Source organism: Bidens hawaiensis, unplaced genomic scaffold (assembly GCF_021521415.1).
Source record: "Bidens hawaiensis isolate Kalapana, Puna unplaced genomic scaffold, B.hawaiensis_p1.1 tig00053808_1, whole genome shotgun sequence".
Classification (NCBI taxonomy): Eukaryota; Viridiplantae; Streptophyta; class Magnoliopsida; order Asterales; family Asteraceae; genus Bidens; species Bidens hawaiensis.
The window spans coordinates 106665-117904 of record NW_027506269.1 but is presented as its reverse complement, the minus strand read 5'-3'; the positions used below and the strand labels follow the sequence as shown (position 1 = coordinate 117904).

Below are 11240 nucleotides of genomic sequence, written 5' to 3'. Positions count from 1 at the left end.
CGCTTGTAGCCTCATCTAGTAGTAGTATGTTGGGACTCTTGACTCGGAAGCAGCTATCATTTCATCCTCAGTGGCATTACCATCCTTTCCATAAGCGATATAGGCCTGATTAGTATTTAGTGTCATTAAACAAGATGTTTTCTTGGCTAGCTAGACCCATCTGCGACCTGATCGAGCCATTTGACTTGAAATTTTCGCAACTTAATTTTATCCAACGTGATACTATCTGATATGGACTGTAGAATCTATTTATGATTACAATAACAATACAAAAACATTTAATAACATTAGAACAGATATTTTAGAAGACTGTATGCGTCAATGGTATATTTGGACCATTTTTAACTCGTTACTCACTTAAACTTTTAGCTATAATATTTTGATTTGAACCGTTTAAAGTAAAAACACAACCCAAAACGACTAGTTAATAAGTAAATGAATCAAAACTAATGACACTATTTGATCTCATAGCGCGACATTTGTCGGTGACAACTATGACTTCTTTTTCATTAATCCTGTATTGTTTTAAAAAATAAACACACATCATATATATAAATAAATTTATTTCCCATTGATATTCTTCACAGGTTTACAACTTTTCTAGCAATTAAAAACCTCTTTTCATTCCAATACATATTTTCATATTACAAAACAAAAATAAAATAAAATTGTGGAGATGTGTAACCTACTATATTATAACAATAAATAGAAAAAAAAAATGGTAGTTAATTTGAAGAGCTCATATGAAGTGCAACTAATGATGCATAGAATCCATCCTTAATATTGATTAATTTTTCGTGTTTTCCTTTCTCAACGATTACTCCATTCTTGACGACTGCAATGACGTCAGCGCCCTTAATGGTTGACAACCGATGAGCCACTACCACTGTGGTCCGGTTAACCATGATCCTATCCAACGCGTCTTGTACCACTCTTTCGGACTCAGCATCTAGTGCACTTGTAGCTTCGTCTAGTAGTAGTATCTTGGGACTTTTAACTATCGCTCTAGCGATAGCGACTCTTTGTTTTTGTCCACCCGACATTTGCACCCCTCGCTCCCCTACCATTGTATCGTAACCCTGCAGTTCACATCTTATTTATTACTACTAAATTTTTTTTATATCTTAAACGGGCAAAAATCCGAGTATATTATTAACACATATAATAAAGTCTTCAAAACTTGTTTTATTTTCAAATTTTCAAACTGTTACTGCAATCATAAAATTGTATTAATTCTAATAAGGAATTTTAAAAAGCGGATATTGACGTGTTTCAGCCCGAATTCAAGAAAGATTATTACTTTATAATCATTATATTAATATTCATATTATTATTTCAACAATATTGATTTTGTAATCATAAAAACATATTATTTACTATCAAGAAATTTTAAAAATGGACCAAAAATGTTCGCGTGTCAACCCAACCCGTCGTGCCTCAACCGGTGTTAAAAATGGCCTGTTTCACCTTAGAGTTAAAACATCACTATTATTTTTTAATCATAACAAAAGCATTACTTTTAATAGATCCGGCCCGTTTCAGCCAGTACCAAATTTGACCACCCGTTTTGACCCGTTACTCAATGTGAAGTAGTCAAGTAGACAAACCTGGTGCAAGCCACTAATGAACTTGTGGGCATTGGCTAACTCGGAAGCCGATATTATTTCAGCCTCGGTTGCATCACCGTCCTTTCCATAAGCAATATTCGCCCGAATGGTGTCATTAAACAAGACGGGCTCTTGGCTAACCAAACCCATCTGCGACCGGAGCCACTTAAGTTGATACTTATGCAACTCGGTTCCATCCAATGTGATACTACCCGAATCCGGATTATAAAATCTTTGTAACAGTTGAATAACCGTTGACTTCCCGCTTCCACTCTCACCAACCAACGCCACTGTCTTACCACTACGAATCGTTAAACATAAATCACGAAATATCTCAACATCGGGACGGGTTGGATATTTAAAACTAACGTGACGAAGCTCGATTTCCCCTTTGACTGTTTCCAAAGTCAAACCCGATTCATCACTCGGGTCAATCTCTGACTTCCGGTCAAGAATTGCAAAAATGGAGATTGCTGAGGTTTTAGCTTTAGTTGAGTCGGGTGCAAACGAGCTCGACTGAGACACTGCTAACGCCGCCATTGTTAAAGCAAAGAAAACTCTAAAAACATCTGTGAAGTTGGTTATTCCCGCTTCAACAAACCGGGACCCCCGCGTAAAAACTGGCTGCATACATACAAAACAGTAAAAAGAACGAAACCCCAAACCCGATCCCACTAATCAAACCTTGTTTGATCCCGGTTTTCTTCGGGCCCTCACATTTGTTTCTATAAAGCTGCATAACTTTCTCTTCTGCACAAAACGACGCCACTGTCCTTATACTCCCGACAGCATCATTCGCCACCTGGCTCGCTTCCTCGTACATCAACTTAGCATCAGCACTAAACCCTTTCATGAATTGCATTTGTACATATCCGTTAGCACTCATTAACGGTATCAAAGCAAGTATTATTAAAGCTAACTGCCAGCAAGCTGTGAAAGCTATAACTAAACCCGCGATTGCAGACGACGAGTCTTGAACAATTTGAGCCAGTGCATCACCGACCAAACCGCGAACACTGGCTGCATCAGCTGACAACCGTGCACCGATCGCTCCGCTAGAGTTTTCGGGCTTATCGAACCAACCGACCTCCATTCTGATAACTTTCTCAAAGCATAATGTTCTGATTCTTTTTATAAGTTTAGACCCCGCAATCGCGAATAAATAAGATCGTCCCGGATACGCGAGAAACGATATTACTCCCAGTATTACAAACATCAAAGCCCAGAACTTCGAGTCTTTTCTCATTTCTTGTGGCGGCTCGTAAAATGTTTTGATCATGTTTGAAAGCAGGATGCTGAAAACCGGGAATATTGCCCCGTTAATAATAGCAGCTATCGAACCGATCACGATTACTGGTATTTCTGGTTTGTTGAGGTACACAAGGCGGCGAAGTGGGACTTTTGGCTGTTGTTTCTTTGAGGTTTCATCTGCTTCAATGTCCATGGATTCGGGCTGCATGACACCGAGCTGTTGTGGCAGGCCGTATGACATGGACATTGAGTGGCGCCGGCTGCTGGTTGACCCTCGGCTTAGTGACCGTTGGTAGGATATGTTTTTACTTGAATGACTTCTGAGTTCTTTACCAGTTTCTGAATTTTCTTGATCTTCTGAGTTATGATGATTTGAGTCATTATGAACTTCTTGTAGTTTTATAAGTTGCGAGTATGCGCCTTCGGGATCTTGAAGTAGCTCTGTATGTGATCCTGAACAATTTTTAAATTAATAATTTAGTACTTTCACATGTGAAATTCAAACATAATAACTATAAAAATGTACCTTTTTCAACCATTTTTCCGCGATGAATAACTGCAATCATGTCAGCGTTTCTAACCGTGCTTAAACGATGTGCAACGATGACAGTTGTTCTGTTCACCATTATCCTATCCAATGCCTCTTGCACAACTCTCTCAGATTCTGCATCGAGCGCGCTTGTTGCTTCATCTAAAAGAAGGATTCTGGGATCTTTAAGAATCGCTCTAGCAATAGCAATTCTTTGTTTTTGTCCGCCTGATAATTGTGTTCCATGCTCACCAACCATGGTGTCTAGTCCCTAAAAGTTCATAAAAGAATCCAAATTTTAGGGGTGTTCATGGTTCTGTTCGAAACCGCGAAACCACCCAAACCGGCCATCGGTTTGGTTTCGCAGTTGGTTTTCTTTCTTAGCTCTCGGTCGGTTGGTTTGAAAATGTTTACAGTTTGAACCGAAACCAAACCGCATAAAACCAGACCGGACCACATGATTTATTTATATGTATTTATTAATATTTCATAATATATATATATGTGTGTGTGTGTATAAATTTATAACTAGACATATATAGTATTTTGTATTATATATGTGTGTATATACATGAACACTACTAAGTATGTATCAAAATATTGATAGTAAACAAAAAAAGGTGGGCTAAGCCCAAATCAAAAATGCAAGAAACTTTAATTGGCCTTTTATTTTCTTAGATGAGATTTTAAAACAGTAAAAAATCAGTTGTTTGTTAAATTATATAAATTATTACGAGTTGTACCAGTATTAACATATCATGGTTTATTTTGGGCATTTTGTATAAAGACCGAACAAGCCCAAACCGTGAAACCAAGTGGGTGTTTGGGAGTGCTTTTCTTTTTTGCTTTTTGCTTTTTGGAGGGGTAAAATGTCCAAAATGCCCCTCCAAAAGCAACTAAAAGCACCAAATTGAAGCTTTTAGGTGTTTTTGGAGGGGTATTTTGAACATTTTGCCCCTCCAAAAAGCAAAAAACAAAAAATAAAAGCACTCCCAAACATGCACCAAATCGTTACTAACAGTTTGGTTCACGGTTTGACCTAAAAACCGCGAAAACCGGACCGTGAACACCCCTACTAAATTTATTAAAAATGTTTAAAAAAAGATACATGTTTTAACAAGAAATTACAATTACAAACCTGAGGTAGTTTGTCGATAAATTTAGCAGCATTTGCGAGCTCGACTGCAACTCTAATTTCCTCCATCGATGCACCTTCTTTTCCATACAAAATATTATCTTTAATGCTGGATGTGAACAAAACCGGTTCTTGGCTAACAAGACCGATTTTCTGTCTAATCCATTTCAGTTGAAACTCCTTAAGATTAATATTATCAATGAGAACTTCCCCTGCTCTAGGATCATAAAACCTCTCTATTAAGCTGATCACCGTTGACTTTCCGCTTCCACTTTGACCAACCAACGCTGCAGTCGTTCCACTTGAGATACTGAGAGAAAATCCACTGAATATTTCCTCATCGGGTCTTGCTGGATAAGTGAAATACACGTCTCTTAATTCTATATCGCCACGAATATCGTTTAATACTTTCCCTTTTGTGTCGTATGCGTCTATTTCTGGCTTTCTGTTTATAGTTTCAAACATCTTGTATGCTGCTGCACGACCCGCTGCAAATGCACTCAAACACGGAGACGCCTGCCCGAGAGACCTGGAAAATATGTCATGCCAACTTTTGACAACTATTTATATATTTAACCTGTCAGGGTCGTCTTTGATAATCGCTTAAAATTTTGGGGCTCGGGACGAGCATAAAAAAAGGGTCTCTGAAATAACGATTATAATTATGTGATAAATAATTTGACTACTTTACCAACAGGGCTGCACTTCCAAAAACCAATACAAACAAAGCAAATAATAATAATAATAATAATAATAATAACAATAATAATAATAATAGTTATAAAAGGCGCTAGGCGCACTTAAGGCGCATAGGCCTCGCCTGGGGCCTAGGGCGAGGCGCAAAATAAGTGAGGGCCTAAGACATAAAAAGCGCAATTAAATAAAAAAAATATAAATATATTATGTATTAGAAAAATAATACTATTCTTCATATATAATAAACAAAGGCTATTAGTACCAAAAGCTTTAAAAGAGTCAAGATTCAAATGTAATTCCAAAAGCTTTATGTATTAGAAAAATAGTAAACGTTCAAATGACTATTGTTCTTGATCCGTCATCAATGCTAGTAGAGGTGTTGCCACTTTCAAGAAGCGAGGGCCTAGGAAGTAGAAGCGCAGATATTGGGCCTGGCCTGGAAAATGGGCCTAGGCGCAAGAGGCGAGGGCTTTTAATAATAATAATAATAATAATAATAAAAAGTTTACTAAAATAGTCCATATATAACACAAAAGGAAAGTTTTTTATATAAAAAAAACCAATGGGAATTGAACTTGTGACCATTGATTCCATAAACTACCACACTTTTCGTTGCACTAAGAAGACATGTAGTATACTTACATAATTTTTTTAACAATTATGGGCCTCTTGGGAGAATTGGCCTGGGTGCGTCGACCTCCTCGACCCCCCTTTGGGCCGGCTCTATAACCCGTTAAAAGAATAGAAAAACATGATCATGTTTTACGAACGGGCCAAATTTCTACTTTTAGTTAACTTAGTAAATTAAAAAAAAAAACCCTGCTTACATGGATCCAGTCAGCACAGCAAATATGACAGTAAGCACAGTGCCTCCATCATACCCTCTATCTATTATCAACTTTGCACCATACCAAACAGCCAAAGCATAACTACAGAATACAATAAACATCATCGATCCAAGACCAAGCCCGGTGACCAGACCTTCATGAACACTAGAATTATAAGCTTCAACAAGTGATTTATTGTAGTCTGCTTCCGCTTTTTTCTCCCCCGTGAAAGAAGCAACCTAAAAGAAAATGAAAATTGGTAATTAATAAGCAGTCTTAATTATATATAGTGTAGAACTTTAGATATTTTTAGTAACTATTATTCAAAACAGTAAAATATATCATACTCGTTTATTCAGTGAAACGGATAAATATGGTGTTTTTAGTGTTTCGAAAGATATATACAATGTTATAAACAAAATAATCCTTTTAAATAGTTACCATTCTGATTGATCCGAGTGTCTGTTCAACTACAGTGGCTGCTTTAGCATAAGCGTTTTGGCCACGTGACGCCATCTTGGCTATCATAATTGACATAGCCGAACCAGAAATGACCAACGGGGGAATTGAGGTTAACATGACAAGCGTGAGAAGCCATCCCTTGATAAATGCTATCACGAAACCGCCTATAAATGTTGCCATTAGCTGTGTGAACTTTCCAACCTGGAAAATAAGATAATATTTTATGAGTTTTTTTTTGTAAATTAATATATAATTTATTAGTTTATGTACAAACCTTTTCTCCCATGGCATCTTGTATGAGAACAGTATCACCAGACATCCTGCCAACAACTTCTCCTGTGTTTGTTTCTTTGTCAAAGAAAGAAACATCTTGTCTTAATATTGTTTTTAGATACAAGTTTCTTATTCTTGCTGCTTGTCTTTCTCCTGTTATCATCCACAATGCCACCTCTACAAAACACAATATTTTAACAATAATTAGATGGTATTTTGATATGATTATATTCTTTCAAATTGTTATGATAAGATAATCAACTCTTTCGTTTCGCAAATTCTGATTATTTAAAAGCGTACACGTAAAATTATACCTAGATAATCACATGACAGCTACACAATATCCATATTTGATACAGATGATAAATCATAATTTATTCACATCCAAATTTGATACAGATGATACGGGTCACATCACTGTCACATTAAGCAGTTTCAGTAACATTTGCAAACCACCTTAAAATGGACTCGTTTGACAAATTCTGATTATTTAGAAGACGTACACGTAAAATTACCCCTAAATAACCACATAATGTCACTCATTGTCCATATAATTTGATTATCAGCTACTTAAATATGTAATCATTTAAGGTAAGGGCTTATGACATGGAAATGTATGCAACTTATTAAACCTTAAAACTTGTCTTCTAATGTACCAAACTTTGGTTTATCTATAGCAAAACTCTTAATAATGTAACTGCAAATTTTCCAAAATTTGTAAGATTTTTTTTTTCATATATCACCCATATTACTAATCCATCATATAACCCATACCACGTATAAGGTTTAGAAGTTATCGTGGACCGCATACATACAATAGCAAGAATAAAAAGTTCTAACGTTCTTTAAATCAAAGGATAAAGGGTCCTCCTATACGTACACCACCCTTACATATCATACGGGTCACATCACTGTCACATTAAGCAGGTTCAGTTACTTTTGCAAACCACATTAATATGGACTCGTATAACACATATTTTTCTTATACGAACCTATATCGTACGTGTCTATGTTATGTGAAAAAGGTTATGTAGGCCCTATAAACTGTTACTAGGGTCTTATAAGTCAAGTGTTCACATAGCTTTTTGTAAAGAAAAAAACAAAATTAGGGGAAAATAATTTGTAACTTACGGAGAAATGATGCGACACCACACCCAATAGCCAGATACACAAACTTCAGTGACACCTATAAACCATCAACATCATATTAGTATATGATAACAAAATATATGGTATCAAGATAAGAAATCTAAATATTGTTACTTGTGGAGGTGCAAACGAACTGAGCTGCTCGTAAGCTACTAGAGTTTGGACGGATAAAATGTTCGAAATGCGCCGAGCTTTTCAAGTTCAAGCCTTAAATATTTAGTTATTGAGCATGAGCTTGAGCCTTGTATGGAAAGCTCGTTTAGACTCAGCGATCCTTTAACAAGTATTTTGTATTTTTTAGTTTTACTTCTTTTGGACTTCTATGTATTAATTTCAAACTGCACAGTTGAGCTCGAGTTGAGCTTAGGTTCGTTTAAGGTTTTCCGAAAAAATATATATTAAATAATTATAAACGGATGTAAATTAATTAATAAATAATAAACGAGCATAGCCCAAGCTTGAAAAAACGACTCACGGGCCAATCTCGAGTTTCAAATGAAGAACTCGAATCGAAACTAGCCAATAACAAACGAGCCGAGCCCAAGCTTGGAAAAACGACTCATGAGCTTAAAAAAAAAGAGTTCGAAACGAGCCAATAATAAACGAGGTGAACCCAAGTTTGAAATTCCTACTCACAAGCCAATTTTGAGCTTTAGAAAAAGAGCTCGAAACCGGCCAATAATAAAAGAGCCGAGCCCGAGCTTTGAAAACCTGACTCACGAGCCAATCTCAAGCTTCATCAAAACAGCTCGAAACCAGCCAATAATAAACGACCCGGGCCCGAACTTGAAAAAACGACTCACTACCCGATCTCGAACTTCAGAAAAAGAGCTCGAAACGAGCCAATAATAAATAAACCGAGCCCGAACATGAGAAACGACTCACAAACCGATCTCGAGCTTAGAAAAAGAGCTCGAAACAAGCTAATAAAAACGAGCAGAGCCTAAACTTGAAAAAACGACTCACAAGCCAATCCCGAGCCCGAGCATGAAAAAACGACTCACGAGACAATCTCGAGCTTTAGAAAAAGAGCTCGAAGCTAGCCAATAATAAATGAGCAGAGCCTGAGTTTGAAAAAAACAACTCACTAGGCGAGCTCAAACAGCTCAGCTCATTTACACACTCTGATTATCCTTTGAAACTTCCATACATACCTTAGAAACAGCACTGACAACATCATCATTATTCTGATTCTGACCAAACGAATTCAAAAGATCACCAAACAATATCGTCATTAACGGCATACATACTCCATTACCAACCGCACCAACCGTACCAACTACCATCAACACGTAATCCGTGACGTCAGCAAACGCAAACAGCTTATAAAACGGCACCGTTTCGGTACTCTCCGTTTTCTTTTCTTTATTATTATCTTTTACATTTACAACACCGTTGCCGGAAGTAGACGCCTCCGGTTTATTATCACCACCGGCATCCATTGTACCTGTTTTATTAATAATAATATTATCATGAAATGAAATTAAATATTAACATTGATGATGAGTTATTACTTATTAATTTTATTTATACGTACACGGAACTGGATGAGAGTCATGAAATTGTGATGAATCAATATATATATAGTATTAAAACTAAGGTTTATAATTTGAACGTTGCGTAGAATTAACGATTTCGTATTGATTCAGATCTAGATCCAGATCCGAAATGAATACCAGCTCGTTCTGAGTTTGATGTATAGTTGTATACTATCAAACTCAGGACGAGCTGGCGAGATGCATACACTAAACAGATTGAACAAGATGCAATGAGAGGTATGTGAGGATACGCCAGCTCGTTCCGAGTTTGATGTATGCATACTCAGAACGAGCTGGCGATCAGATGCATACATGAAACATATTGAACGAGATGCAATGAGAGATATGTGAGGATACACAAGCTCCATCTGAGTTTGATGTGTACTAACAACTCAGAACGAGCTGGTGGATCAAAGATAAAGGCGCATACATGAAACATATTGAACAAGATGCAATGAGATATGTGAGAATACACCAGCTCGTTCCGAGTTTGAGGTATGTATGCTCAGAACGAGCCGGCGATCAGACGCACAGATGCATACACGAATATGTATACTCAGAACGAGCTGGCGATACATACATGAAATAGATTGAACCATACGCCAACTCGTTCCGAGTTTGAGGTATGTATACTCAGAACGAGCTGACAATCAGAAGCATAGATGCATACATGAAACAAATTGAACAAAATGCAAATACACCAGCTCGAACCGGTGTACGGTTCAATCGGTTTCGTGTATGCATATGTGCGTCCGATCGTCAGCTCGTTCTGAGTATACATACCTCAAACTCGGAACGAGTTGGCGTATGGTTCAATCTGTTTCATGTATGCATCTGTATGCTAGCTCGTTCTTAGTATGGTTCAAACTTGGAACGAGCTGGCGTGTTCTTACAAATCTCATTGTATTTTTTTGTTAAATTTTTTTCATATGTTTATTTATTTTGATACTGGTTTGAATGATATGAAAGATATTTATGGAAAAAAGGAGGATATGAAGAACAAGAACTTACTTTTGTTGGTAATGGTGGATAATCACAAAATGTATTACAGAGCAGATGCTCTAACATATGGTGTTGACAAAAGGTGAAGAATATGAATATTGTATTATTGTAGGTGTGGATTTATGTATCCCTTGTTTGTGGGATGGTGGGTTGCTTTTGAAAAATATTGAGTGTGAACTTGGCTATATATAGTTATATATTTATACTGTAGCTATGTAGATATACAAATGTGTATGTGAGAGAGGATGAGTTTTTCCTTGAAGAGCAAGGCTAGGTGGTTGAAATTTGAATATGGGTCAAACTCTGCTGCTAAGAAAAAAAGGAAGACTATTATAATATTCAACCTTGAAGTCAGAATTGGAATCAAATAAAATCTATAGTTGGGTGTTTTAAGAGTGCAATTAGTAATCATGTATTTTTGTTATGTAACTTTTCACTAAAGGTTATTTATTCAAACTTGGGCTATGTATTCTTGGTTACTAGCTTGGTGTGAGAATCCTTATTATTTTAATATATAATTACAAGTATTAAAAAGTTATTCAAAAGGTTAATGTTATAAAACATGATAAGATAAAATTTCTCAATTTTATTTGTCATATTAAAAAGTCTGAATTTATTTATGTGGTTTGTTTACTTTTGTCCTTTGAGTCCAAAAGGCTTTTCTAGCATTTCATTTATTATGGTTTTTAAAAGTTGCCATTTACGTCCAATTTACTAACACTATTTAGTAGAATAATATAAAATGATAAAAATGCCTTCACTAACACCTTC

The 11240-nt window shown here is 36.4% G+C and overlaps 1 pseudogene across 1 annotated transcript; it reads right to left on the bottom strand.

The window, feature by feature from the left end:
• Positions 1-607: 607 nt before the first annotated feature.
• LOC143617309 (ABC transporter B family member 21-like) lies at positions 608-10786 on the bottom strand (annotated as a pseudogene). The gene is made up of 10 exons (XR_013150808.1): positions 10479-10786; positions 9084-9376; positions 7912-7966; positions 6782-6957; positions 6487-6708; positions 6046-6284; positions 4526-5051; positions 3385-3658; positions 1608-3311; positions 608-1079 (listed from the first exon to the last, which is right to left on the bottom strand). The product of XR_013150808.1 is annotated as an ABC transporter B family member 21-like (transcript).
• Positions 10787-11240: the final 454 nt, after the last annotated feature.